The sequence below is a fragment of the Triticum urartu genome, chromosome 4A (assembly GCF_056163025.1).
Source record: "Triticum urartu cultivar PI428250 chromosome 4A, HENAU_Tu73, whole genome shotgun sequence".
In the NCBI taxonomy this organism is placed as follows: domain Eukaryota; kingdom Viridiplantae; phylum Streptophyta; class Magnoliopsida; order Poales; family Poaceae; genus Triticum; species Triticum urartu.
Window position 1 is genome coordinate 246,557,447 of NC_141876.1, and position 6,000 is coordinate 246,563,446.

The window sequence follows — 6,000 nt, forward strand, 5'->3', positions numbered from 1 at the left end:
ACAATATGTAGAGCATTTAACAAAAAACTACCACTTTCAACCAGCCCTAGGAAGAATCTGTTATACAAAAAATAGCAAAAACATACCCAAAATTTCTTAATCCATGCCAAAAACTACCTAGTACTCCTACCGATTAGGTTCGTTTAAACCCATTTATGACAGGGTTGGCCCACACGTCCGTGCTGACGAGGCAGCTTAAACCAACACATTTTGTTTGACCGTTGACACGAGGGACCCACATATGACCTTCTATCCTGTTATTCCCCCTCAAATCATTATTTTTCCTGAACATTACTTCAAACAGTACTGATGCGTGTTCGTCGGTGGCGCCGGTGATGAGCGAGTTGGCCGCCGCTCCGCCGGACGGGCCGGACGCCGCGCTGGCCTCCGCACGGGTTGGCAGGCTGGCCCGAGCATGACTCACGATCGAGCAAGCCGTCGCGCTAGCCTTCACTCGAGCCAGATGGCTGGCCTTAGCGCGACGCGCGTGAGCAAGCCGCCGCGCTGCCGTGCCAATCTAGCTAGCAAACCTTGCAGACAAGCAGCTGAACGGAGCTATCTTGGCTAGCTAGTGGTCGCGAGCGCCGGACGGAGCTGACATCCGGGCTGCCGCAACATGGGCTCCGCACCGCCGGCGGTTTTGACCTCGCCTTCTGCCAGCGGCGATAGCTGCGTCCCATGGCCAAGGATGACTAGGTGGATGGGCTGGAGGTAGGAGGTCACTCTAGGATTTTTGTTGGTAAGAGCATGTACAATGGTTGATAAGGTAGTATTATCTTAAGTCTACCACGTATGCAAGTGGTAGTAGTTTCTTGGCATTTTAGTGGTTTCTTGCATTATTAGAGCAAGTACAATAGAGCCGAGTCAGTGGGTTATAAGTAATAAACTAGTATATTTCTGCTTAGTTGGAGGAAAGAGAAGAGGAGAGAGAAGGTAAGTGGGCTCTTCTTGAAGAGCCAGCTCTAGCACGTGCTCCTGGGCACTTTGTGAGAATGAGAAGTGGGCCACATAATAAAAAAGTAGTACACTCTTTTGATCTACGTATTATTGTACATGTTGGCTATAAGATGGGCTGTAGATGACATGGCAATGGCTTATAGCCAGCGGCAGATGATAGGGGTTTCTTGTAAGGAACAATGTACGCACTACTAGCGACAAAAGGCGATTCTAGGTTGCGTTGTACTCCAATGAGTACTACTAGTGGTCTCGGGAGTGTATACCTCGTTTTGTGGGTTCGATCCCGGCCGAACACACGGCGGCCTTTTTTTAAAAAATAGTACTACTACACTTCGCTGTGAGCCAATATTTTACATGGGTAGTTTGAGTTTTGAAGTCAAATGGACGTGCGGCCCCACAATCTGGGTGCACTAGACAGCCTAGCCACGTGAACGGGTTTTCCTTCCCAGCATCCCGTGGCTCGCGTGCTCGCCCTAGCCGCACCTCGCTTGCAGCTTCCTCATCAGCTAGTAGCATATTTAAACTAGCGCCTCCCAATTAAGCCCGAGGAGCCGGAAAAGCCTGGCGAGGCATTGGGAACTATGCAATATGGCTCTGTACGTAAAGTGCTCTACTCCCTCCATCTAGGTGTGTAAGTCACCTTACGAAAACCAAATAATCACAAAACACTTAGGCACCATACACTAACTCCCTTCTCGTTTTTTTGTTTTATGGCATATCAACCAATAAGATATGTGGGCTGTGCATGCTTTCAATGACTTGAGACTACCAAACATAACATGCAGTGGTTAGTTCATTGCATGCAATGCTATTAATTAGCAAAAAGACATTAAATTTTCTTGTTTTCCACTCCGCCTTGGTCGCGATGCACAATGTAAGATGACTTACACACCTAGACGGAGGAAGTACTACTACTCTATAGCTTGTGGCGTTGCACGCATGGACTTCACTCCATTATCGGCTCTACTATAAAAGAAATTCCTCTTGACGTGTTTTTTTAAAACGGAGGCAAAAGCTTTGCTTCATCTCATTCATAAAGAAGGAACTACTAACAAAGTTCGACGAGATCCATTACACCTCCACAAATGGAAGCGAAAAGCCTAGTCTCGCTGTATCAAATAACTCAAATGTTCTGCCCCCGCAGTAACCGTCGCTGATAAATAGGCTGCTAGTGTGTGCATGAGAGGAGCAGCTGAGTAGGCTAGCTACGTGAGAGGAGCGGCTGAGTAGGCCAGCTACGTGAGAGGAGCGACTGAATAGAGCACCGAGAGTACCCACTAGCCACTACACAGGTGTACTTCCCCTGCATTGATAGTACAACGATGGTTCTAGAGAAAAGTAGTACCCTCCACTTCCAACTGTAGCTCCTTGGCTCTGAGATTCAAGAGTTCAAAACTGGTGCACTATACTAGACTAGACTAGAAGTACAGTACATCGCACTACTAGTTGAGAAAAGTAGTACTAGTACTACTACAGTATGAGTACATACTCCTCCGTCACATAATGTAAGACGTTTTTTGACACTAGTTGGCATGTATAAAAAATGGCAAAAATATACCCAAAATTTCTTAATCCACGCCAAAAACTACTACCTAGTGCCAAAAATTTCTTACTAGTGCTATTATTTACAGTATAATGCGATCCCATAATGTTCCATAATCCCTTTCTTTCAAAAAAATCTCTTCTGGAGAGAAGATTGCTATCTCCACACGAGCTTCTCATAGGCCAGCGCCACCGCATGCAGTCATGTGAGAGAGAGGGAGACATCCATGCAGCATGTAGAGAGAGGAGAACGCGGACGGACAGCCAATGGGCTGCATGGGGCATTTATAGCTGCTAGCTCCTCCCATCCATGCGACAGGGGTATTTCTGTCCAGAAAGCATGCAGCGAGCCCCTGCCTTGGTATCCGGGTCTGCTCTTATGCGCAGAGTAAAAAGAATCAGAGGGAGTAGTAGTAGTAAATAATAGCCTCACCCCTTCGCTGAGGAACGATCTACAGTTGGAAGGGACGTGGCCCTGCGGTTACTACGCTCTTATCTCCTCCTCGCCAGTTCCCCTCCCCCCGAAGAGAAGGCAGTTCATCGCTGCTCCCATGGATTCGCCAGGTGGTTATCCTCCTCGTCGGGGTTGGGAGACCTTGGACGACGATCCTATGGGAGAAATCGCACGCCGCTCCGACGTCCTCACCGCCGCAAGACTCGGTGCTTCCTGCACTAACTTTTTCAAGACACTGCTTAAACATGCCATGCTTGTTGGTCTTCCATGCGTCCTCGAGGAGAAGATTCTTCTATGGGACAATCCTTCAAACAGTCCACCGCTCCCTTGCCATGGTTGCACGTTGACTCCGCTAGAGTTGCCGACATTGAGAGGTAGTCAGATTTTGTCCGATGAGCAGGTCAGTAATGGAGTTTGATCATGTAGTACTTAGTTATTCCATTTCCATCCCATAATTTATCCGCTGCCCACCGTCTTATATATAGGTCTGGGTCGGTGCCAACGAAGATTGGCTTGCATACCTCCGGCCGGATACCACCATCATTTTTCACAACATCCACAGCAGTGCGGCCATTCCGGTAGACCCCTTCTCCACTATTGGGATCAGCCTTCCGGACTGGCTGGGCTTGAATACGTATGATGATGCCTACATGAGATTGAAGAAGATAGCAATTGCGGACCCGCCAACAAAGCGACGCGGCTACGACGATTACTATTTCATCGCGGTGTTCGACATAAGGATTGCCATCAATGCAAGAGGCAGTAACGGCAGAGGCTGGCGCATGTTGGCCACGGCAGATTTGTACCCCTACACGTTCGAAGACGCCGTGCGCCATCTAGGCCGCATCTTCGCGGTGACAAGCCAGGGGACTTGTTTCATATGGTTGCCAACCTACGGTATGGGAGATTACAAACGGAATGCACAAACCATCATTTGCATCCCTAACGGTACTCCATTATTTTGCAGGGACCAGTCATCCCCCGATCAAAATAAGATCGCCGATCCTGGATGTGCATTTGCATCCGCAATTCGGTCTAACCTGGAACCTTGTAGCTGACTTTGGCATATTGGGATCAACTATCTTAGCAGTCGTTACCCATGGTACCACTGATGTGCAACATGGTCACACAATCTACCACGATCAGACCGTCACCATCTACCCAGGTATTCCATTTTTTAACCCTCTCTCCTTCTCTTTCATTGTTGTACTAGTAGTATACTTTGTAGTACTAGTAGGAGTACTTTTTAACTTGGAGGACGCATATAGCTAGCTAGGCCCTTGAAGACTTGAACCCACTAGCTGCCACAATTTTTGTTTTTCCATGTCTTACTATCTCATCTATGTAGCCAAGAGTGGCTATATATAATAAGCCAGTTATTTTACTTCCTCTATACCGGAGTAGTACTATTTGCTGCACAGTATTACTGACCGCCATATTTGAGCACACCATTATTATGCATGGACCTTGACTATGTACGTCACCATGTGTCCAGATCTGGGATGCCGCGTGTACCAGATGAACGGTGCCGAGTTCGACCCCCGTGTTGCTACGTGGGTGTCAAGGAACACTCTTGGAGAGTACTCGCTTTTCATCGGGGACATCTATCCCATTGTGAAGCGGATGCCACCTTCCGTGCACGACACGGAAGGCCTGCCGTTCATGAAGCATGGTTGTGTCTTCAGTGCGCACCGCCGGATGAACGACATGCTGGGACACGCTATCCCTGATTTATGCCGCTTCAGCTTGGATGAGTCTCCATCGTGTGTGTAACACCCCGGATGTAACTTACCCAATATGTATTCCAACTCTTGCCGTTTCCGACGTTAAGTTATTTTATTTTCTCGGGTTCGGGTCTTTGTCTCCGTGTGTTGTTATCGTTGTCATGCATCTCATATCATGTCATCATGTGCATTGCATTTGCATACGTGTGCATCTCATGCATTCGAGCATTTTCCCTGTTGTCCGTTTTGCATTCCGGCGCTTCGTTCTCCTCCGGCGGTCATTTCCACCTTTTTTTCGTGTGTAGAGATTAAACATTTCCGGATTGGACCAAGACTTGCCAAGCGGCCATGGTTTACTACCGGTAGACCGCCTGTCAAGTTTCGTATCATTTGGACTTCGTTTGATACTCCAACGGTTAACCGAGGGACCGAAAAGGCCTCGTGTGTGTTGCAGCCCAACACCCCTCCAAGTTGGCCCAAAACCCACCAAAACCTTCTCCATCATCTAGAGCGTTCGATCACGATCGCGTGGCCGAAAACCGCACCTCATTTGGACTCTCCTAGCTCCCTCTATGCCTATTTAAAGAACCCCCTCCGAAATTCTCTTTCTCCTCCCCCGAAACCCTAGATCCATTTCATCCGCTGCCGCCGGACAAAAACGGCCACCGACGGACATGTCCGGCTAGCCCCGCCGCCGCCACGTGTCGCCCGTGGGTTGGCCGCGCTGCCGCCCCACTCCCCCGTCGCCGCCGGCCCGGGAGGCTCAGGAGGGGCCCCTGAGGCCCATTGCCGCCCGCCGCCGCCCGGGATCTTCTCCCCCGGCTCCGGCCGCGTCGCCGGTCGCCGCCGCCGACGCGCCCCGCGCCGGCGTGAGCTCGTCCCGCCGCCCGCCGGTGCCCGCGCCTCGCCCCGCCGCCCGCCGGTGCCCGCGCCTCGCCCCGCCGCCCGCCGGTGCCCGCACCCGCCGCCGCCTCGCCGTCCTCCTCACTCAGGCAAGCGCTCCGGCCCCTCACCGCCCGGATCCGGCGTGCCGGAAAGTTCCTCGATGATTCTGGCGAAGTTCCGGCGAACCTCGTTTCACGTGAAGCCCGGATTTGGATCTGAGATTTAAATCTCGTTGACTTTCTCCCGAAACCCTAGTTCATATTGCCATGTTCATCGTGCCGTAACTTTTCATCCCTAGCTCCGTTTTGGGCATATAGCATATCAAAATGTTTGTCTCAAAGAGCACATCTTTTCATCTCATTGCATCATTTTCATTTGAGTTCATCTTGATGCCCGAAATGCTGTTAGAAGAGTGCTACTTGAGTTAATTGTCAGATC